Raw genomic sequence first — 26064 nt, forward strand, 5'->3', positions numbered from 1 at the left:
CGAAGATCCAATGCAGACAAAAATAAATAAATACATTTATTTTAAAAATATATTAAAAAAATCTTTACCAATATATAAATACATACAGCAAGTATATACATGCTGATAAATGAAAGAAGAATTAATTACAGTGAATACAATAAAGTAATATATATGTGTATTTGGAATAACCTAATAGGAAAAGTGGTGGAAAAGTCCTATAGGTTGATAATCCCATAACATAACAGGGTTACAATGATTAAAAAGCAGGAAACGGGCTTCCCTGGTGGTGCAGTGGTTGAGAATCTGCCTGCCAATGCGGGGGACACGGGTTCGAGCCCTGGTCTGGGAAGATCCCACATGCCACGGAGCGGCTGGGCCCGTGAGCCACAATTACTGAGCCTGCGCGTCTGGAGCCTGTGCTCCGCAGCCAGAGAGGCTGCGATAGTGAGAGGCCCGCGCACCGCGATGAAGACTTGATGAAGAGCGGCCCCCGCTTGCCGCAACTGGAGAAAGCCCTCGCACAGAAACGAAGACAGCCATAAATTAATTAATTAATTAATTAAATTAAAAAAAAAAAAAAAAAAGCAGGAAACAACCTATATATTTAAGATGTTAGGATAGGTTAAGTAAATTTGGTATATCCACTTAAAGGAATATTACCTGATAATTTGAGAAGAGATTTTTTAGTAACATGGAAAAGCTTTTATATTTAAATAAATTGTAAGGAGATGTAACAAAATATTAGCCATATGTGATTTTTTGAGTGATCAAAGGATACGCATTTTTCTCTCTCTTCTTTTAGTTAAAAAATAGTATGGACAGGGGCTTCCCTGGTGGCGCAGTGGTTGAGAATCTGCCCCCTAATGCAGGGGACACGGGTTCGAGCCCTGGTCTGGGAAGATCCCACATGCCGCGGAGCAACTAGGCCCGTGAGCCACAACTACTGAGCCTGCGCGTCTGGAGCCTTTGCCCCGCAACGGGAGGGGCCGCGATAGCGAAAGGCCCGCGCACCGCGATGAAGAGCGGCCCCCGCACCGCGATGAAGAGTGGCCCCCACTTGCCGCAACTAGAGAAAGCCCTCACACGAAAACTAAGAGACCCAACACAGTCATAAATAAATAAATAAAATAAATAAATAAAGTATTAAAAAAAAAAAAAACACCAAAAAACTAATCTTTAAAAAAAAAAAAATAAAAAAATAATTTGGACAAATACAAGGAATATAAATTCTATGAGGGCAGGTACTTTTTAACCTCTACTGATTGCTAGTCTATTCCCTGCAAAAAATGAAAAATATATTTTATATAATTTGAAATTAGTTTCCACTTAAAAAAATTTACAGCATAAATTTGGAGACCCTTATTTTCTGGTTTTGTGAAGAAGTTAGCATAATGATAAGAGGAAAATGTAATCCTATCTGATGGCTAAAGTTTGGTTGCATTCCTGATTCTAAGCTTCCTGATAGTCAAAAAAACAAAATCAAAAAGGCAACTGCAAAAGTTATAAGATTATTCTTGAACATAATGAAAATAATTATTTGGGAAAAGCAAGGATTTACTCAGTTCTTAGTTTTGAAAAATCTTCTCATGTGATACTTCATAGGGAGAGGGGACACAAAGTGACATAACGAAAAAAATCATGCTCAAAAACGTTTCCTATATTAAATGTCAAGGTAAGATTCCTATGGCATTTTACTATAGGAATACTTAATGAAAACCTAGGACACCATACCAAAGTACTTTGGAGAAAGCAATCCTGTGGAGGGCCGAAAAAGTACCATTTAATGTTTAGCTTCTTGCGCTTCCTCAATCCAGACATAGTGTCTATTAAACCTTGAAGGAAGAATAGACTCTACATCATTAACTAAACATAAACCAGGAGGACAGTGGGCTTTCCAGGAATGGAGGGCAGCAGTAATAGGGAATTTGGTTTTGAAAAAAAAACCTGTGAACTCTACTAGAGCAGGGAATTATTGTAGGGGAGGCAGGAAAAAGTTCTAAAGCTAGGTAGAGGTCTTCATGGGGCTGTCTCTTAATAGGTGTTCTTTGAGGGCAGAAAAATCCTCAATTGCTTTGTGTTCATTCCAATGCCTTGCATATAATAGGTGATTAATAAATGTTGATTCCATAAAAAATCAGGGAATAGAAAGTGTTTATACCTTTTGAACTTCTAAAGGAAGTTTCTATTTTACTCTCGGGTTCCTGAAGTAGAAAATCAGATTGACAGGGCAGATTGCTCATTTTTCTTACTAAGAAAGTAGAAATTAATACTGATTTATTTATTCACTCAACAAACATTTATTGAGTGTCTCTAATGTACCAGTCTTTTTTGTGATACAGTGATTTATAACATAGAGTCTTTGTCCTTAGGGAGCACATAACCACAGACTTCTTCAAGGCTTTGTGCCACCCTGTGTAGAATCGATGAAGTCCTTGGCAAGAACTCTGATATGATTTGCAAATTTAAAGTACTGAAAATAAGCCAAAAGTGCTAGCAGAGCCATCTTTTCTCAGCAAGAGTATAGTCCAAACCCTAATCAGGGTAAGTTTGCATATTACTGAGAGACTACTTTTGTAAAAGGCACATCAGAGTATCCCAAATGGCATCATAATATTTGCACTCAGCAGTCTTCAAAATGGCAGCTTAGAGACTTTGAAATCAATGGAGCTCCATTCAGAGGGAACAATACACACTGTGAAAATGTAGCCCAGTGCATCATCTAATGAATGATCCCCCACAGAATAAAGATGCGTTTGAGTTGTCATTGTGGTTTTTTGTCTTTCTTTCCTTTTTCTCTTCTTCTTCTTTTTTTTTTTTTTTAAATAAAACTAAAGGGAAAACAAGATAAGGCAACTAATATTGCTTAACAGAGAAAAATTAGATCTTCCTTATTTCTTTTTTTTTTTCTCTTTCTCTTGTCATTTGCATTCCTCTTTTATCCATACATTTACTACTCAATTTTCCTTGTAGATATTAAGTAAGTTGACTTTCTCCTCAGGGTGCATTAAAATGTTTTTGGAATGCTTTGGGCAAAATATTTTTTCCTTACATTATATCTAGATTGAAGAGTGAATATGAAATATAAGGGATGCTAACTTGTTTCATTGGACACACTAGCTGTGTATTTTCTTTTTTCCCTTATTTGTTCCTTTGTTCCTTCCCTCTTCCTTTCTTCTTTTCTTCCTTCTTTCCTTTCTTTTTTTTTCTAATTAATTTTTATTGGAGTATAGTTCCTTTACAATGTTGTATTAGTTTATACTGTACAGCAAAGTGTTTCCTTCCTTTTAATAAATACTTATAGATCACTTTCCCAGGTACTGGAAGTATAGTCATAAAAAAGATAGATATGATTTCTGTTCTCATGGTTTGTATTTAACTTGGAATAGACAGAAAGTAAGCACATTTACAAAAAAATAGTAAGAATAATGCAGAAAATAAAACTGGATAAAATTATAAAGAATGATTTGGATGAGCAAGATACTATATCATATTTGTGGTTGGGAAAATTCTCTTTGATGAAATAATACTAAAACTGACAACTGTATGACACCTGAAAAGAAAACAAAGTTCCAAGCACAAGAAACAGCCAGTTCAAAGGCCCTGTTTGATTTGTTCAAGGAATAGTAAAATAGCTTTTGTGAGGGAAGCTAATAGCACAAAAGGAAAGCATGGAAGGAGGGAAAGTGGGAGAACTAGGAAAAGAGTAGATGATACAGAGTCTTGGAGGCCTTGTTGAATGTCAAGTTTTTATTCAAATAGAAAGTAATTAGAGAGTTTTTAAGTTAAGATGTGACACAATTTGATCATTACTATAAAATAATTACACTGGAAGCTGTGTTGAGAAAGAATTGTTACCCACTGTAGTAGTGAGGGATGGCTGTGAAGATAAATTCTGGATAAATTGTTGAAGTAGCACTTAAAGGACTTGCTGATGGATTGGATGTTGGAAGGATGAGGGAAATAGAGGAATCTAGCAAGACATACATTTTTGGCTGGAGAAATTGAAGGTGCTTTCTCTCACTGAGTGTGGAAGACTATGAGAGAAACAGGTTGGGAGTAAGGGGATTTAGTGAGTAGATGAAAAGTTCTGCTTAGTATATTCAGTCTGAAATTCCTATTAGATATTTAGGTAGAGATGATAAGTATGCAGTTGGATATACAATGCTGGAGCTCAGGGGCAAGATAAAGGCTGAAAATAAAAAACTTAGTGATAAGCTCCATGAGGCATGTTCTCATCCTTCCTCCCATACACCACTTGGGGTGATGATATACTTGCACTCTTTCTCATCTTCTCCCTCTTATGGTTAGTGGCAGAGGATTGCAGAAAACATTGGGAATACAGCTTAAAGCTTCATAACCAAACAAAGTAATTTGTACCTTCTAAAGACCATGACTTGATGAGTGTCATGTTTATTAGTGACTAGATTTAGCTATTCACACAGCATAAATCACTTGTGAATTCCCCAAAGAGTTCCTTCTACACCTCCTGGGAACTTATACTCAGATCTCTGAGACATCCGTAATGTAGTGGGAAAAGAATGGGCAGAGCAATTATGAGTCTTCAGTAAACACTTAAACAAGATCCGGGAACAAATTTAGTCTAAAAGATGTAACTTCCTAACTCACCCTTTCTCTCACATACACACATCTTATAAAAATATCTTCAGTTTATAAGGAATTTCATTTATGAATTGGTTCATATAGCAGAATAATCTGTATATAGAAATGGTATACAGAGCTCCTCTTTGAAAGTGTAACCAGAAATGTATTTTATTTTCTAAAGGGTCATCATTTTTCCCAGAGTGGAGGACACAAAATGAATAAATGAATGAATAAAATGTAAGATAGAAATGGCTATTATTGAAATATAGGATTTAAATCAAATCTTGAAGTACCTTCTCATTTGAAGAACATAGGTAACCAAAGATGCACTGGAGCTACAGACTGTAAGCTCTGTGTGGACAGAGCCTTTCCTGTCTTGTTTATTGCTCTATCTATCTCTAGTCAACCTTCTAGCACAGTGCATTACAATCACAGATGCTCAATAAATATATCAGAAATAAAGAAATCAAGAGTAAGTATTAAGCTAATACAACCATTTTTAAAGCCTACTTATTTGTTGTTTGTAGTTAAGAAACTATGCTTAAGCGTGATCTGGCTTCCATTTGTACGTGTCGACTTCCCCCTGCCTCCCCACCCTTCCAGTTTGTTTTTCATCTTTTTGGGAGAACCAAAGGCCCCTCCACATCAGGGCTTTTAAATACACTATTTTCCTTTCCTTGAATTCTTTTCTCTCTTCCTGCTCCTCCATCCTCTTCCTCTAATGAATTCCTGCCCATTTTTCAGATTTCAGATCAAGTATCACTTCTTCTGGGGGCTCTTCTTGATCGCACTGAGCAGATCTCCCTCCTATCATCTGATAATTCTCCTGTGTAGCACTTATTTAAATTTCTAATTATATACTTGTATAGTTGTTTGGTAATATCTTACTTTCTCATTATAATTTAAGCAGGTCTGTTTTGCTCACGGTTGTATCCAGGCAAGGACAACCATAGGTGCTTAATAGAAATCAGATGTCTTCATGATTCTTAAAGTGACAAGAATTATGGAATCTCTAAATACAAGAAAAAAACAAGGCTGTTTTATTCAGGCTGATTTTTTAACCGTACCAATAGGAATTAATAAAGCTATCAAAATTTTCACCAAAAATAAAATTTCATGTATGCTGTATCTTTAAAGGAGTTAGCACAAGAGCAGCCTTTCCACTGCACACATATCTGTTTTAAAATTGGGATTATTCAGAGATTCAGAGTGAACTTAATACAACAAAAATCTAGGGCACCACCAACTTCAGGAAAATCTATATTCAATGCTTGTACTTTACCCTGAGCACACAGGGCGTGCAGTGGCATCTTTGACTTAGTCATCAAGGCACATTCATTTCAAGGCAAGTGAGGTCACTGCTTTCTCTCACTGCACCTTATTCACATGATGTGGGAAAATATTCTCATACCTGCTTATGAAAAATCTGTCTTTTCCCACATTGCCTTGGAAATTCATCCTCTGTCACACAGTTTTAAAAGTGTAAAATTTACCCTGTTTCCATAAATTAGCTTTTGTGATTATTATTTTTTTAATTATGTTGACAAGGGAATTAGAGATCTAATTTCCACACTTGGGATCTTCATTCTAAGTAAAAATGGCTAATATTAAGTGACTTTTAGTTTAATATGTGTAATAACTTACAGGAAAATAATTGTTACCCAGCATTTGCTAATTTACTATATTATTACCCATATTTCTATAATATTTTAATGTTTATCAAGCACTTTCCCTTATTTGATTTTCACAAGAGCATTCCGAGCTACCCAGTGATTAATACCCTCTTTTTGTAAATGAATGAATGAAGGCTTAAGGAGTTTAACTTCAGGGGCATAATAGTTTGGTGAAAAGGGCATGCATATTAGAGCTAGGAGAGCTGAGTTTGTATATTGATTTTATTAGTTACTAACTATAGGACCTTAGACAACTTACTCATTAACCCTCTGACACACCGCCCCTCCACCATCTGCACCCACTTTCTCTTCCCAGCTTCATTTATTTCACCTGTAAAATCATGGTGGTGTTATTGTTTGTCTCATACCATTGCCATACAGACTAAATAACAAGACATTTCTAAAATTAAAAAAAAAATTAATCAAAATGGTGCTAAGATTTTTTTAGCTAGTCCAGTAATTTTTAAAAATAACATCATGCTACATAAAAATAATTAAAGGGGTAAAATAAATTGAGCTATTTCATAACAAATTTGCTGGAAACTTTGAAAGAAACAGCTAGTAAAAGAGTAAAGATGGATGACTTTAGTAGACCTAGGGTTTAGCAAAACAGTCAACTGGATGTAAAGGAGCCTAAAATAAAAACTTAGGGGTTGGGGAGCCAGATGCTGTATTTTCAAATGTAGGATGTTTACAACCTAAAAACTAAAGAGAGAGGGAATCTGGGAGCCTGATCACAAAATATTAGTCTTTCATTGCCTATGAATATAAATCATGAGACAAAGGATAAAGCAAAACATGAACAATGACCAAAGACTCAGTGATCTTCCTTCAGAGTTTGTCTCTCCAGGCTGAAGAGGAGGACAACCCAGGAAGGCAAGTCTTGCTATGTTTATGCTCTTTCTTGTATGGTCTTTGGATGTGAGTAGCCATTATGTAGCATCTCTTGGACAGATGAGCTTTAAGTACCTAGTACCTTAGATGAAAGGAAATCTGTGACTCTTAATGGACTTCAAAACAAACAAACAACAAAACCAAAAAACACCTGCTTAATGCTCCCTGAAGATAGACTGAAGTATCCCACTGAGAAGATGTTTAGAAGGCTTCTGTCAGAAGAAACTCCACCAACACTGAGAAAATAACCAGGCATTCCTTCACAAAGAATTGGATGTAACCTCTTACTTCTTTCTCCTTATTCTTTTTTGCTTGCTAATTTTTGAAGCCCTGCTGCCTCAAAAAATCGGTTTCAAACTTAGTAATGTGCCCAAGGTCATACAGTAAACAAAGGAGACAGAAGGTGGAAGCATGCCTAGCAAAATCCCGTATTGTTTTCATTGATTCACAACCTTTTTTGATGTGATTTGAGAATCTTTTCTTTTCCTCTTAAAAGGAGCTAGCATTTTGCAAGGTAGAACCTAAGCCTCAGTGAAATTTGAGGTTGAATTTAGCATGCTTAATTTTTAACACTCCTGTTAGAGATGACACCATTTCCCTTAGTTCATTTTAAATCTAATTGAGGAGAGCAATTGTATAAATATCTGGGGTGGGAATGAGGGAAGCATTTGAGAATTGTCCTTGAGTGCTATCTCAGGTCCTTTTTTTTCTACCCACTGGCAAATCATTACCCAATAGAATAATTGCATGTCAGTGGTAAGCATTTGGCTAGGGTTCCTAAGCAAACAATGTGCATATCCTACCCAAGATAAAAAGAATAATGCCAGGAGGGGGAAAATATGTAAAGGTGGCAATAAGAAAATATTTTTTCTTAATTTTACACATGATGAGGGTCTCAGGCTGTTGTCAGTGTTGTCTGTATAAATGCAGAGCAATGGTCTAATCTAAGGGTTACAAAGAGAGAGAAAAGGTCGGGCCAAGAGGGAGTAGGTCGCCATTCATTGGGTAATGGCAGATAAAAAGCAGTCCTTGTTGTCCGCAAAACACCTGTGAGAATTGAGAAGCTGCTGTGTGGGTGAGAGCAGGCACAGCTGCCCGTCCAGAGTGAACCTGATTCTAGTCACCTGTCTTCTCCCCGTGAAAGGTTCTGCATGTTGCTGCCTGCAGTACACTTTCTGAGACAGGAATGCTTTCTTTCCCAAATGCCAGCCAACGTCATATATTCCCTTTATGGACAACTATACCCCTTCACTTCTATCTTATCCAACTAGGCACCTGAAGTATTACTTGATAATTTACTTTTTGGGCCATACATCCAAACAAGTCTATAGATTACAAATATACATATATATATATATATATATATGGAAACATATAGTATCCCAAGTTTCAATTGAATACAATTTGAAATGCATAAGACATAAAAGCTATAAAAATTGGGATTTATTAAAGCATAGAAAAGGTCTGTCTTCTGTAACAGTAAGTAGCAAAGTACCTTACAGAGAGTCACTGTGAATGTCTGGCATGTATATTTTCCCTATACAGTTGTTTTTACAAAAATCTATATTTTATATCCTTTAGAATCTTTCTGAAAAAGATGAAGGGACAGCTGTGATATTTTTGATACAGCCATGGATTAAATGTTATTTAATATTGTTATTTTAACCAATTAAATCAGTCAGCAAACAATTACTAAGACCTGTCTGGTAAAAGGCATGAAGCTAGTTGACCCGAGGTATACAGAAGTACACAAATGTCCCTGCAAAGCTTGCAGCCTGCTTTTAAAGTAAGAAGTAAGAATCCAGAAAGGGAATTGATTATAGAAGACAAGATAGAATAAATTCTAGGAAAGTGGCAGAGACAAATGTTGTATGAGTACAGGAGAAGGAGGTCTGCCTCTGGATGAGACTGACAGGGAAGGCTTTAAGTGTAAATGTAAGACCAGTGATGTGTTGGTTTCAAATAAGGTTAGTGGGGAGGCCTTCTGGTAGGAGATGAGGTGATGAGAGGAAAGACCATAGTTATACTTCAACCCTTGTTCTTTCTTTCATTCAATCAATGTTTGTTGAGAACCTACTCTTTTTCTGGTAGTGTGTTAGGTGCAAAGAAATGCAATGATTAATAATATATGCATCTCCTTGCATTTGAAGTATGGTAGGTTAGCATATGATTATGAGTTTAGCTCTAGGGGAAGAAGTGGAAACCTAATTTCATCATTGACTAGTTAAGTGACCTTAAGCAAGTTCCTCTCTAAGATTTTTGTCCCCTATCAGTGAGATGAAACTGGTAATTGCAGTTTCCTTGTAGGATTATTTGGGGATGATTAAATGAAATAATGCATATAAAGCACTCACACAGTGCCTGGCTTATAGTAATTACCCAATAAATTTGAATCTAGTTCTGCCACACTACAAAGTCTATGCTCTTCACCACTATGTTATTTTATGCCCACAATCCCATATTCTTCCATTCTATTACTCTCCCTTTCCAACCTTACAACTTTCCCAACACTCTTCAGATTCCTCATTTGATACCCATTAAATGCTACAATTCCCAGGGGTTCATGTTAGACTCTCTTACTCCACATGTTTTATTCTGGGACATCCTCTCCTTTTCACTTGGTTTCAACTACCATCAGTTCACTGCTGGTTACCAACTACTAATCTGTAACTTTATCCAAGGCTTCTCTCAAGAACTCCAGAAGCGCAGCATCCTAGACACATCCACACTGTCATCCCAAAGCCACTTGAAATACATTATATTCACTCTTTTCTCCCTCTTGGGCTCTCTAATTTTCTGAAGACATTGCTCTCCAATGAGCCTCCAGGCATCCACGTTGGAATCAACCTCGACTTTTCCCTCTTCCTCATCTTTCCTTCTCCAATCAATCATCATATCTTGTAAAATCTTCTTTACATATTTCTCTTCAAATTAATTCCCCTCTCTCTACTATTCTTGCTGTTTCACTGATTAAAACTCCCATTATCTCAAAATTCTTTGCAGATGTGGTGTGGAGCCCCCAAAATCTGCATCTTTATAAGCTCAGATGCGATTGGAGGCCCAGTCATCAGAACCTGTATCCTAATCTTTGGTCCCTCTCCTTCCCAGCTTGACCCTCCACAATCTGTCCTTGATTTAGATAACAAGCAAGTCTGATTGTGACATTCATCTGTTCAAAAACCTTCAAAGGCTCCCTAACATCTACAGAATAAAAAAACCCTGTTTGAACTGTTCATCATGCCATGCAAGACTCTTGGTGTTTTCATTTTTCCCTGGCAGTCCAGTCTCATTATTGCTTCTGGCAGTATAGATGATACTTAAGTGCAGGGTCTGGCAGAGAGACTGCCTGGGTACAAACCCTGTCAAGTAAAGTGAAGTTAAAAATAACCCCCAGTTATCAGGTTCTTATGATGATTAATTGACTAATATATATAAACATGTGGAATATTGCCCACTATGTAGTAAGCATTCATTACATGTTGGCCACCAACACTTCTAGCCTTCTTTGGAGCCCCAGCACTCGATCCATGTTCCACCCCTACTGTCTCTGAGTATTTCTTTAATATTTGTTTTGTTTTTCTATCCCACTCCCTAACCTGACTTGTTTACCTGGCTAAATCCTTCAGTTCCTATTTCTTAAACACTAATTTAAATGTCGTCTCATTTTTGAAGCCTTTCTTGATTCTATCAATCAGATTTAAACACTCTTTCCTTTTACTTCCACTGCTACTGCTTTAATTCTACTAAGTTGTTTATACGTAGTGTTTCTCCTTTTTACACTGAAAGTGTCTAGCATATTAAAAGAAATGGCTATAAACTCAACAGGTGCATAAGATTCACCAAAAGAATTAAAAAAAATATATATATATTACTTTCCTTTCTCACATGGCACATCTTAAACTGGGAGGAAGGACATGTGATACTAACATACAACACTATTTAACCACTATTGGCTTTAAGAATTTAAGGTAGAACTTTGAGGGACAACAAAATTTTCCAAAATTTCCAAGACTGTCTTGTTTGTTCAACCCCCACTGAGAGCTCTAGAATTCCCTAGAACCTCCAGAACTTGCACACTGACTAACCTATGGCTTAAACTATTCTTTACACCATCTCAGGCTGTTCAAACTCAAGTTTTTATAGCTAGAGTTTAAGCTTGTTGTGTAAAGTTATATTTCAACTAGAAGGGGTGGGGAAGAGATATAGAATATTACTTGCACGTATTTTGTTAGAATTTTGTGTGATCCTAATTGATATGTTGCAGGTAAATAAACTGCAAGAAGATTTCAGAAGTTCAAACTCAGGTATAGTCCATCAGAATGTCCACTGGCATCTTGAGACTTTGTCAGATATTTGGGATGATGAAAATTCTGCTCTACTGCTAGCAACTTCGTACTGGCCTCCAGGCATCCACAATGTGGCATCCTTCACATTGACAGCCGGGCTCAGTTAAGGAATGGAGATCGGTGTGTGTGATTGAAGGCAGCCAGAACCGAGTACCGATGGGTGCACCTAGTGAAGATATTTGCTGTGACTCTTTGGTCTATGCAATCTATTGAGGCTGTGCCTTTGAGGTCAGAAGCAGCACAAGCCTTTGGAAAACATGTCTGTATGCCTGTATGACATCTCTGCTGCCATTCTCTGGCTTTTGTGTTTTGGCTACCTGCCACTGAAATGAATGGCTTTCAAATTGCTTGAAAAGAGCAACGGCACTTTTGTATAATTTTAGAACAAGAGAGCCACTCTTAATCTTTTTAAACTGACTTAGACACTTGTCAGTTATTTGAAGGGATTTATAACTTTCTCACCTATGTAGTCATTCATGCTCTTAAAAAGCAAGTACAGTCAGTAACAGGAATATTTTTTTGGGCAGAAAATGTAAGCACTAAAAACACTGTTTAATTTGAACTTGATTCTGAGCATTGAGCACCTTCCCTCTAGGACTCCAACCTCCTTCCATCTACTTGTAGGCTTTACATTGCTGAGTAAAGGACATCAAGGACTTTTCCACGATTAATCTGAAATCTTTTTTTTTTTTGGCTTTTGGCACATTTGCCAAATACTTTGTCCGTTCAGTAGGATTATTTCATTTGGCTTAATATATTCTGATTGCAATTTCTCATTGGAATTTAAAATTCATTTTTATTTATTATCCTCATAATACATATAAATGATTCAGGAATTGGGTGGACTTATTATCATCATAGGGCAGGGAGGAACTCCCTACATATTATCATATTTTTAAATGAAAATATTTATAGCTCTGGTGCAGAAATATAAAAAGCTTAAAGTTTTTAGTTTTTGTGTACTTTGGAAGTTACCAGCTGTTTTAGAAACATTTTTAGTGAAACAGAAAAGAAAGGAGAGGGTAAAAAAAAAACTCACACAAATAAATAAGAAACATCTGGTCTGGCAACTTGTATAAGTTCCAGACTCCTGCAAATTTAAACTACCAAGCATTAAACTTCTGAAAGTCGAGATTTGTAATGGAAATGCTAAGTGACCCTTAAAAGGCTTAAAGCGACGCTGTCAAATAATTTAGGGTCAAGTTTTGACCAAGTTTTAAATTGCCATAATCTGGTGGGAAATATGTTCCAGGTTTTAAATATTTTTATTTTTGTAACTTTCCATTGATTCATGAAAATAAATAAAAACATAATGGGCATTGCTTATTTAGAATCATCCCTTTGAATTTTAAGTCAATAAAAATGAGCAAGATTTTTCTTTTCATGATGAGAGATATGCTGACAGAAAAATCCACATTTACTACAAAATCAACATGTAAGTCACACTGTCTAGTGCACATGTGTAAAAAAATGCCTGCATGTAAAAAAAAAACAACCTATGGTTTTTAAATTGCAATATGAAACAAAAATTGTTAAATAACCTAACTTTGTTTTATTGTCATTAAATTTTGCCACTGAAAGATCTTACTCTGGTAGACTTTGCTTCTGTGCTTTCTTTATACTTCCATGCAATCTGGCCCTAAAATTCTGTTAATGGAGTTCAAACTATTCTATAGTTATGAAAGAAATTCATATTCAAATATTTTCATTTAGTTTCTCTTCAATATTTCATGTTATTACTCTGGCTTCTTCACAAATTTTCTTTAGATTCAAATCTTGGCAATTCTTTTTAAATTGTCTCCAAAATAATTTTGGGTACTTTGCACAGAAATCCTTGAGGATTCAGTTTAATCTTTGTTTACAGGACAAGAAGTTTTACAAATATTTATTTGAGTCAGTCTCAAACCTCTGCTTACTTTGTTCTTTGCAAATTTCTGGTAGTGATAAACACATGTGTTATTGTTAGGACATTCTCAGGTAAGTGAATCACTGCATCACTTAATACAACACAAACTGTGAGAAAGTGGTGTGTGGGATAGTTATGAGTATGCACTAATGAAATCAAAGAGAATTCTTTGTCATTTAGTTTGTTTTTCTTTCCCTTAAAATTTTTCAACAGAGGTAAATGAACTTTTCAACAGAGGTAAATCTCAAAATAAGAGGAATGAAAGAAAGGTGCATAATAAATTGTAAGGTTGCCAAAAGATTTCACAGAATACCCAAATGGCATTTGTAGTAATTATTTTAAGTTTCATATGGGATAGGAAGGTGCAGGGGGAAAAGAAAAAGATAAAAGAGCATGAAAATAGAAGATCGTAAAGTGCTATCCTGACTAGGGAATGAGTATCTAAAGCATGTTTGAAGAAAATATATTTCTCTTTTGTTTGATTTTTTTCCCCACCTTCCTATGAAGCATTAGAAACTGGTCACTCCCAGGGGCAAGGTAGAGAAATAGATAAATCTGTGGTCTGATCTGATATGGCAAATTGGCAGTTCCTATTTTTTTTTTTTTTTATATCTGTTTCCAGTCAAGCATGGACATGCTGATGAAAGAATGCTTGGATTTACTGAATGAATGAATGCTGATGTATGTGTGTACAACTCTTGCAATACACTTTTTAAAAGAGTCTTTTTTTAAAAAAAATGTCTATTTCTTTGGAATTTTGGAGAGATTGGTGCAAGGAATGTGTGTGTGTGTGTGTGTGTGTGTGAGAGAGAGAGAAAGAATAAGAGAAAGAAGGAAGCTTTTAAAGAGTTCAAAATCAACAGCACTAATACTGTTCCTACGTTCCTGCCATTCTTGTCATCACTTATTCTTAGCTCCTATCTTTCCTTCTCAGGTTAGCTTGTGTGCTAAGTTTCCCTGGCTCCCAGGCTAAAAAGAAATGAAAACAAACAAGGAAGTTTACACCACAAGACATGAATAGAAAGATCAGCTTGAGACAGAACACCATATAAACAAAGAAATTTCCTGATAAGAACAAGCACCCATCACTTAGCATTTGTTCAGCAGCACCTGGCTACAAGCAGACATCTCTTTAGTGGCTGTGGAGTGAGGCCTTGAGAGAGTTCTGGTGCCAACATCCCTGCCATGGCTAATGGCTTTGCTTGCATTGATTTAAGCCTGGCCCTAACTCTTGGGAGGCAATTTTGCTCAGGTGCCATGATTCTTTCCAAAAAATCAATAGTTATGAATACACAATAATAAAACTTTTTCAATGAAGAAAAAAATATGGTTTAAAGTGTAATCAAAAATCCGTGTGACTGTTAGAATCTCAGAGTATTACTGCAGATTACTTCCACTGGTGCAGCCAAAGGTCATATACTGTCTCTTAAAATCAGTGAATGCATAATAGTTTTTGCTACTAAGAACAAGAATCATTAAACAAATTCATAAATCAATGAAGCATACAGATGCATTAGTTTAATTATCATTTCTGCTCAGTTGGTTTATATAATGTAATTGTTTACTGTTTCCCAGTATTACACTGGAAAGGCTTGGCTGAGCCACCTCATACTTCATATTGTCCTAATTTAAAAACTTTTTTTATTTTTTGATGACAGCAAGAAAGAGTAGTCTTTGAAAACAATTCAGTGTGAAGTTTTGTTGTTTTTGTCCTTTATTCTTGGGTATTTTTTTCCTTTTATTTTTTGACATTTCTAAAATCTGGGTCTCAAACTCAAGAATGTGCATCTCAATTTATGTTCCTTTTAGTCCGGGTCAAGGAAATCACCCCAAGTTTTCAATAAAGTTGTCTTTGCTCTTCTCTCATCCCCACCCCAGCTGTAGACCTAACATCCTAATTGTACCTTTTATGGTCAGAAAAGTGGAACAGATATAAAAGAGAGGGGTGACTTTTAAGAAGTTAGATTCTGCATAGCACTAAAAACACTGCAATCCCAGGGAATGCTTTTGTCATGATCCTGTTTTAAAACATCAGGAGTAGCTGAATTAAATTAGTGATATGTGTGTTTCATAGTGGTGGTAAGAGAGTGTGTTTTAGAATCTTAGCTACGGGAGAAGCTAAGATCCATTAGTTCTTAGGACGATAATCCTCTTTGGTTCTGTGCTCTGCTCTCCAGGCCCACAGTGGAGGCGCTTTCACCTCTATGGCTCTGCAGGGCAAGCTCACCCCTTAGTCTCTAGGATAAGAGTAGCAGCCTGGGTGATCTCTGAATGCTTTGGGGTATTTTTTCCCTTTTCTTAAAAAGTAGCACATGTTTGCAGCTGGAGAGTTCTATGGTCTGGACCTATGTAATTCAAGATGTCCAAGAGCTTCCCTTCCCTCTGTCTTGCTTTCTCTGTCACCTTTATTTCAAACCGGCAGTGACTCTGCTGGTATAATCTCTCCATTCCTGGCTTCTGCTGAGATGGCTGGTAAGTCCATGAGCTACGCCCATGATCTCTTTATCAAATAGCTGTTCAGCTGTACACTTAGTGTTCTCTTCAACACTAAGTGAGAACGTGAGAACAAATCAGAAAAGTGAGAAAAAGGAGAAAAGCTTTCTCATTTTTTTGCAGTATGGGTAAGGTGAGAATTTTCTAAATCTCCCAAGTTCTAGTTCCTTTTTTCTTAACAAGATCTTCTTCAATTCAACTTTTTTTTTGCATTTTACTATAAGCAGTGAGGAGGATCCAGGCAGTATCTTCAATACTTTGTTTAGAAATGTCCTCTGCTAAATATCAGTTTCATTGCTCTCAAGTTCTACCTTCCATAGAACATTAACACTCAATTCAGTCAATTTCTTTGCCACTTTATAACAAAGATCAGCTTCCCAATAATCAATAATCTAGTTTCCAAAACTATTCCTCATTTCCATCTGAGACTTCACCAGAATGACCCTTAATGTCCCTTCTTCTACCAGAATTCTGTCATGATTATGTGTGTGTTCTCTAAGAAAATGGAGGCTTTCTCTTCAGGTATTAGCCAATTTGGTTTCTGGTGAGACCTCTTTTTCTGGCTTATAGATGACTGCCTTCTTCCGGTGTGCTCACAAATGGGGAATGAGAGAGACACACAAACACACACACACACACACACACACACACACACACACACAAACACAGAGCTATCTCTTCCTCTTATTAATGGCCACAGTTGTATTGGATTAGAACCTCTTATGACCTCATTCAACCTTAATTACCTCCACATATAATCACATTGGAGGTCAGGGCTTCAACATATGAATTTAGGAGAACAAAATTCAGTCCATAACCGTTTCTGATGCTTCTGTAATTGAATCTGGAATGCGGAGTATGTAGAGTTTGAATAAAGATCCATCTTTGAGGTAAAGATGGTTTGCCAAATTGTTCCTTCCGATTATGAGATTATAATGCCACAAACGTGGAGTGAGTGTTTACGTTAGTCAAAAGAATTATAACAATTGCAAAAAAATGTGACTGTGACCTATTTCTACATAAGTATGATGGATAACTTTCATTCTGCAAATATTTTGCAAGGCTGTGAAGGAAGAATTTTATTCCCAGGTGAGTATCCCTCACTCCATTCCCTTTTTCTTCCCTCCCCCACCCCAAATATCTGTCATATTTCTCAGCATACAATTTAGCTTTGGGTTAACAGACAATACTTTTATAAACTTGCTGTAGAAACTGTTACGGAAGAGCAAACTATTACTGTTGCTGTATTATATCTTGTCACAGAAAATCAAATGTGAAACAATAGAGGCTAGAAATATACAACATTATTTATTCATAAAATTCAGAATCTAAGAGCAGATCCAACAAAAGCTTAAATCTTTTGAAATGGTACTTATGTAAGTGAATAGAATATATAATGAATATTCCAAACTTCATAATTTCAACTGAATATCTAGATTTTTACTAACAAATTTTAGAATATGATTAAAAATTTTCCTAAGCATTATATTTTAAATCATTATATATAGAGTTTCTTCCTTTTTATCTTTTCCTCTCTCTTTCTCTCTCATCCTTTCATTAAATAGTTCTAAATCTAGAATAGTTATGGCCAGTAGGCCAAAAGTAGTTCACCTAAATTTTCTAGGCACTGTACAGATTCTGTGGCATTAATATTTATAAAAAGAAAATTGTTCTCTATATGTATATTTCATTCTGGCATTAATAGAAAATTTACTTATCATCACTTCTCTTTCTACTATATTGCAAAAATACTATTAGTCTTCTGATTACTTCCGGGAAATCATTTTGTGGGGATAGGAATAGACGGAACAATGTAATAGTCTGCATGGCTTTCAAAACATATTTGACCAATGTGGTTCCTTTAAAACTATTGATAGAATACTGGCAGCTGTTATTGAGATGAAATATATCACCTTGGATAAGAGCAGGAGAGATAGAGATAGAGAGAGAGAGGGAGAGAGAGAGATGGATGTCTCCTTTCCCTGGATGTGGCCTGGGTTCAGTGACTGACTTAGTCTGAACTACTGTAACAAAAACACCATAGACTGGGTGGCTTGTAAGCAACAGAAATTCTGTTTTTCACCGTTCTGGAGGTTGAGAAGTCCAAGATCAAGGCGCAGGGAGATTCAGTGTCTAATGAGGCAGAATTTCCTGGTTCATAGATGGCCATCTTCTCAACATAACCTCATGTGGTAGAAGGGACAAGGGAGTTGCTTTTCTAAGACTCTAGACTCCACTCTCTTGACCTAAGTACCTCCAAGGGCCTCACCTCCTAATATTGTTACACTGGGGATTAAGGCTTCAGCATATGAATTTGGGGCCAACGCAAACATTCAGTCAATCAATAGCAATGACCTACATCTAACCATTTTTTGAGAACAATCCTAGATTTAAATTTGTTTCAATAGAGAGAAGATGCTGTATGAGTTTCAAGGCTAGGTATGAAAAAGGTACAATTTCTCATCTTGTTCTTCCTCCCTTGGTCTGTTTATTCAGGAAGAATCCTGATGTCATGTTGAGCAGCCCCGTGGAGAGGCCTGCACGACCAGGAACTGAGTCCTCTTGTCAGCAACCGGCACCAACTTCCCAGCCATGTGAGTGAGCCACGTTGGAAGTTCAGCTCAATACTATGCGGGCAAATGTTTTCCTATTCTCTGAAAAAGAGTGTGTGTTTCTCTATATCTACCTATGTACACAAACACACACACACACACACCAGTTTATCACAAAGAATTTATAGCATAAAATTTGCCAGTAATAATAAAATATATAATATTCTTTATTATAAATTCCATATACCTATACTTCAGTGTGGCATCTTATTTCTTGCAAAATTAATTTCCAGTTTTTGTAATTTATCACCAAAAATAGTGTCATAAAATCAGATTTTGAATAAATGCTTTAATACTAGTCAATTCAGCAAAGAATTCACTCATATTATTGATGTACAAGTGTAGTTTTGAGATGAGTACTGGTTGATATTTTCATTTACATTAACAAACAAAAGTGGAAAAACAATGTTGGAACTTCACTTATTCATCAACAGCATGAATAAGTTCTCTAACAAATTGAAAAATACTTCCAAATACTAGAAATATATTTCCTCAGTTTTTTATGCTGTTGACATTGAGATAGCTATGGACACAACACACTTTTAAATATACACTGCATTATTAACATTTTCTGTATCCCTTTCCTAAGTTTAGGCAATTAACAAAACAGTAAATCAAGCCTCAATTTATAGTGTTTGCCCATGTCTATTGTGTAAGTCTTCACACCATGACCAATTTCAACCTAACAATTTAGGTCAGACGATGTGGAGTTGGGAAGAGATATAGCACACAGTAGCACACAGCTCTAGAGTGTTTCCACTACACAGACAAAAAGAGAAGTAAATAACCTCAAAAACATTGACGATAGTAAAACAGTAAAATTACTGAAAGTGATTAGTTTTCAGTATTACCTTTGATTTTAATACAATTTATGTATAGATAATTTAAAAAATAAGTTACTAAATATAATGTTTATATACTTGAATTTTTAATATACCTTTATTTAGCAGCTAGCTTGTAAAATTCCTGAAAATTTAAGAATCCTGTCTTGTCAGCCAGGTGAGCCAGCTCTCGCTCACCACTGTTGATGACTCTATCTGATATCTTGACTGCAACCTCATGAGAGACCCTGAGTCAACCACCTAGCTAAGCCACTCTCAGATTCCTGACCCATAAACACTGTGAGAGGTAAAAATGTTTATTGTTGTTTTAAGCCACTAAGTCTGGAGATAATTTATTATGCAGCAAATAGATAGCTAATACACATACAAACTTTATATTAACCCCAAACTCTCAGTAAAAAATGAAAAACTAAATCATTTTATTTTCTTAAGAACAAAACAACAAATCTTATAGGATAAAATAAAACATAAAACAGTTTTATGACAAGGAAAAATGATCTTTTTTAAATGAGAAAATGATTACAAATATCATTTAGCTGTTTGATATGAGTACAGAGTGTTAAGGGAAAGAAAATCACTAACTACATGATCTGCACAGTGAATTAGGATGCTTAAAAAATAACGTTTCATGTACATCAATCAATTGCTTTATGACTTTTGAGGACTTAAAGGCTATTTGCTTCTCTTTATTTTGAATTGTTCCAATTTTGCTTATTTGATTCAAATACTTTTTTTGTTTGAAATGTTCTATCAACCACAAATTCAAGGAAAAAAATTTATGCTGTGTAACTAATATAGGCTAAAAATAGCAATCAAAAATATCAATACTTATTAAAGTTATAAGACAAAACATGTAATGTAGTCCAGAAATTAATGTGGAGGTTACTTGGTAAATGCTGCCAATGAGGATTGAACAGCGTTCTTTTGTGAATCAAATGATGCCTTATTTGAATATTTGGGTTTCTCAATATGGCAAACAGTTTCTTTCTCTCTTTTTCTCCCCTCTTCTGCAAGCTTCCACATCTCAAGCACACAAAATTGGATCAATCATAAATCACACAAGTTGTAACTCTTGACTCATCCTCATTGTTGATTCACCTATGACCCTCCTTTATTCAAAATTTTTTCTTTGTAAAGACCTCATCAACCTACCACCAAACCCCACAACTAGACTATTGATAACAATTTACATTTTCTTATGCTTTACTCCCCTACACTATCACATAACTATTTCCCACCTGAGGTGTTATGGACTAAATGTTTGTTCATTCATACCCTCAAAATTCATATGCTGAAGCCCTAACCTCCAGTGTACAGGTTTTAGGAGGTGAGGCCTTTGGGAGGTAATTAGGTTTAAGTGAGGTCATGAGAATGGAGCCTCCGTGGTGGGATTAGTTCCTAATAAGAAGAGGAAGAGATTCCAGAGCGCACTCTCTCCACCACATGAGGATACAGTGAGAAGGTGACCGTGTGGAAGCCAGGAAGAGGGCCCTTACCAAAACCCCAAACTGCCAGCCCCTTCATCTTTGACTTTCCAGCCTCCAGAACTGTACGAAATAAATGTCTGTTGTTTAAGCTACCAATTCTATGCTATTTTGTTATAGCAAACTGAGCTGGCTAAGACATGAGGAAACTCCAGTTCTGAATTTTGTGTTAATATTTAACTGGCTTTTAAAAAATATTTTATTATACACACTTATAAATATAACAGATCATTTATTGTTATACAGATTGTTGTATAATAATAATTATATAAGTGCACTTATTATTTTTTTTACATGTACATTAAAATTTTTATTAAAAAACATTACTTGCTTCTTTTTCTTTTTTTACTAAAATATCTATTAACATCTCTAGAAAAACACAGAGAACAATTTGAAAAACTGTGATGTGATAAAGAGCTGGAGTTTGCAAACAGAAAGAGCTGAGCTCAAATCTAATTTCCATAACTTAACTAGCTGTCTGTCAGAAGAAAACCTGGCTAACATTTGTGGGCTTTGAATTTTTCATTTATAAGGTAGGGGACAATAATACTGACCTCACTAGGCTGTTACAAAGATAAAATAATATGCTAAATGTAAAGAACTTAATACACATATTAAGAACTGAATTTTTTTTTAAAGTTACTTAATGGAAAGTTAAAATTTGTTAGATTACTTTATTATTCTTATTATTTTTTACCCTGCTCAAGTGGTTGATCCAAGTAGATTTGAATTCCACTGACATCACTTTAAAATTATATCCAAATTGCCATATGGAAACTTTTTCCAGCTATCATTTGTTGTAAAATGGTGAATTGACCTATGAAGTACAGTAAAGGCATAGCTTGATATCATTTAGCATAGCTAAATTCAGACAAGGCCAATCAATTTCTTCCAAAATTATCATAAAATGAACATAAAATTGTCAAAGGCCATGTGATAAAATTGGAATACAGATCTAATTTGGTTTGATCAATCCCAGTGTAACTAATTTTTCAATATTTGTTGTAATTTCTGTGGGTTCTTAACATAAGATCTAAAACACATGGACATTTAAGTAATATTTTAAAATAGATTAACTAAGGTATTTATAATAAGGATATTACTAAGGGGAAAAATTCCTGCAGGAAATTTTGGTTGTTATTAAATGGTTGTCTATTCTTAAATACTTATACTCAGTTTATTCTAATTCCAGACCTGTAGCTGGGTCCAAAACAATCTTTGTTTTGTAAGCTTGATGTCCAGGAATTCTGACTGTCACTAACTCAGAAATCCTGTTCCACTTACAGAGGTAGCAACACAGTTTGAGTTGAACGCATTTGCCTAAACAACATTCACCATTACTTATCTCCTATTCTTTTCTCAGGAAATAACTAGTTTTCATGAGGTTTACACTTCTTAAAGGGAAATTAAAAAACTTAAAACTTGAATTTATATTTGTTTTAGTTCAAAAGTTGACCTAAAATAGATACAATTACTGACATTTACTGTAGTCATTGGTACTAATTCTCCCTTAGTGTTGATGGGTTTTAGCAGATAGGTACATGACGGATACATAAACGTATGGAACTCTCAGTGAGCTTACACAAACATATTTTTATGGAAATGCAAAATCATCTAATAGTGTTATCACATGAAAGTAACATTAAGTATCATTCCCATTAAAATGCTTAAGAATCAGAATAAAATAAACAGTAAACTGTTACTTCAAATTTGAAAAGAACCTGCTTTTAAAAGGAGAAAATAAATTTTCACTAGGTTGAGAAAACTGACTCTTAAGTGTTTAAATGCCAGGCGATAAAATAAAAGCATAAAAATAGGCCTGTGTAAGAAACAAATCACAGTTTTCTACAAGGCAAATAGCCCAGCTGATAAATCATTTTTGTCCTGTCTGCCCTGTGTGAAGAGGCCAAAGAGATGACATATCTTTTAAATAAATCTAGAAGCTTTTCTCATTTAAACTATCTTTGCTGCTATATTTATTCTAAAAACTAAAATAGTTCCATGGCCTTTCAAAACAACATTTTTACTCCTAACAATCAATTTGAGTTTCCTTTTAAATATAACAGTTTAATTTCATTTCCTCTACAGGCATAGGATTCAGCACCGTTTTAAGCCAGACTGTATAATTTTGAAATGTCTTAAAGATTGCATTTTACCTCAACTCCAAGTTATTTCAGGAATACATTATCAAAAAATTATTATCTTTTCCTCCACACATTGTAACCACCCATTACTTTAGAAAATGCAAACAGGTTTCAAATATATGACTGGGACGATGGTAAAAATAAAATTAAGCAGAACAGTATATGCTGTGGACAACATGAAGAATGATCTTGTTTTAGAGGAGGTATCTCTTTTAAGACCCTTAGGGTTTCATTTGAAAAGACATTTGCTCTTTAAAAACTTCCCATGAGAGATGCTCGGGTGACTTGAATTTATTGGGCATCAACCTAAATAAGATTTGTTCTAGAATGAAGTTTGTATAGACCATCTCACACTAGAGCACACGTTTCCTCTCCTTGTCTCCCTAGATAGGCCTCTAAACTCTAAAACACCACTGAGCAAACCACTTTCTTATCTGGCATGCCACAGACTTTTACCATCGATTTAATTTGGCCCTCACATTTTTATTGTCATAGAAGCGCAGCCAAACTACCTCTTTTTTCTTACTTTTAATTTTAATCATAAATGAGTGTCAGAGATGGTTTTGGCCATAGATAATATGTGAATGCTTCTTGGAATGAGTAATTTCCTTTGACACTGCAATTTAATTCCCTTCCTATTCAGCCAGGACCATGGAAAGTCCAATCAGATGACCCTGCTACCCTAGTAGAGAGAAAAAATTGCTTCTGTACCAGAGCATTGATGTGGACTCATGACCTCGGGCAAGCACAAGTTGGGTAAAGGATTTTGACTCTTCAAAAAGCAGAGGCTTAGATATTAGTGATAAGGTTAATGTGTCCTTCCATTGTTAATTATAATACATTGAAAAAGCATGAAAAAGGCAGAATAAAACATCAATCTTCTCACATTAGATCTATATTTTGAAATAAAAGAGTTACTAACATACTATTTGTTTGTGACAATGTCTTCAAATTACTTTCATTACAAAATGACAGAACACTAACACATAACTTCCCAGTAAAAAGCATCTTCTTGTAAATACAGTACTATTCAAAATATTTTCTTTGGATTTCTCATTTATTCATTTACTAAATGATTTTTTGAGCACATTTAATGTGATAACACTCTTCCAGGCATTGGGATACTGAAATGAATATAGCATAGTTCTTTTTGATAGACTCCTGGGGGAAGAGATACAGGTAAACATAATTGTAACATGATGCAAATCACATGTCCTGCTCTCATACAGACTTGGAGAAAACAATATAGAGGAAAGAACACATGAACCCAAAGCTGAATCAGAAGAATAACTTGGAGTTTGCAAATAAGAGAGAGGAAACAACGGCATTCCAGACAGAAAGATCTTTGTGTGTACAAAGATAAGGAGAAGGTAAACTCTAGGAGACATCAGTGCTGGTACTTTGTACTAGGAAATTGTGAGTATACAGGTGGGTCTCACCTAGAGTGGGAAGAATAGTAATTGAAACCCTGGGAAACACCATGGGATAAGTATTAGGTGAAGGACTAAAGGGAAAAAAAAAAAAAAAAAAGGAGGGGACAAATATGGAAGAATCAGAAATACAACAATTAAAATCTCAAGCTATATTTATTTGCTAGGTACTGCAGTAGGAACTTGGGCTCTGATTCTCAAGGTTTTTCAATAAAGATAAGAAAAAAAATACAAGTATTACGATTATAAAATACAACATGTATATGGATATGGTGCTTAAGAGCAAAGTATTTGGAAACAGATTGCCTGAGTTTGAATCCTGGCTTCCTCAGTTACCACTAACTAATTAATTCCAACCTTGAATTCCTCAATTATTGTTATGCTGCAATATATATATATATATTTTAGGAATGTTTGCTGCTTGGTCAACGGTGCTTGAAGCCAAACAGTCAACATCTCCCCTTCTCTGAGGAGAGCCAAATTTGCAGAGAATGAGCTCAGAGCTGGAGGGGCAGTTGGGCCTTCTGTTATGCTGCAATATTCTTTCTATGAAATAGAGGGCCTTCTCTATAGGGTTTTTGCAAAGATGGAACAAAATAATCCATGAAAAGGCATTAATGCTTGGCACATATTAATGCTCAACAAATATTAGCTATTATATACACACATATACATATACACAGGGAACATTGGGAACACCGAGGAGGGTACCTCTAAACTAGACTAAAGATTCAAGGGACTGAGTAAACCATGAACTGAGTTTTGTAGGATGAGTAGGAATTAGTGCCACAGAGAAAATGGGGCAAGAGCATTTTATGCATTAAAATAGTGTAATGGGGTGGGAGAATAAGAAAAGAGTGAAACTCTCAAAATAAGGGGAAGAAGAGGGCATTATAATACCCAGAGGTCAAAAGCAGAGTTCAGTGAGCAGTGTGCCATATGCTTGTTAGGAACTTGGGCACTGGAGTCAGACCGTTTGGGTTCAATTTTTAGTTCTGCCATTTGGAGGTTGTCTGAATTTACTCAAGTGACATAATCTCTCTGTACCTCAATTTCCTCATCTGTATAAGAGAGATACCAATATTTGCTATAGGTGGAATAAAGAATTACTTAGGACATTATCTGGCACGTGGCAAATGCTATGAAATTGTTAACTATTTTTATTAAATTTCCAGGTTTATGGTAGAGTTAGCCTAAAGTAACATCTGCAGTTGTGAAAGAGCTTCTTGGACCCCTGAGCATTCTTTGCCCCTTCTTAGTTAAGAAGTCATTTAATTTCTATCACTGTGAACTCAAAGTTAGCCTTGACCCTTTACTATCAGTTAATATGCTAGTGCCTGGTCTACCCATACACCAGGAAAACATTATGCTAAGAGAAGTGTTAATTGTAATAAGTCAACACCACCTTCAGGGTAGATAATTTTTAAAATAATCATATCAATAAATACGTATATTATTTTTTCTATTTAAAGAAGTTTATTGGAAAAAATTAAGAACTGAAATTTGAGAGTAATATTTCACAGACCTGGGAACTCTGGCCCGATTTGTATATCCATCTACAAATTATGTGACTGAAAACTTCAGCAGACTCACAAAATTCATCATGCACGTAATGGAATCCCAGATGACTAAGACTGACCATTTGATACAGTCCAG

General features: G+C 35.5%; 1 long non-coding RNA gene across 1 annotated transcript in view; it reads right to left on the reverse strand.

The window, feature by feature from the left end:
- The window catches only part of LOC309641586, a 1028702-nt gene that overhangs the window by 162548 nt on the left and 840090 nt on the right, over nt 1-26064 (reverse strand). The window lies entirely within an intron of this gene.

The sequence above is a fragment of the Balaenoptera physalus genome, assembly GCF_965194825.1.
Source record: "Balaenoptera physalus genome assembly, chromosome: 1".
Lineage (NCBI taxonomy): Eukaryota > Metazoa > Chordata > Mammalia > Artiodactyla > Balaenopteridae > Balaenoptera > Balaenoptera physalus.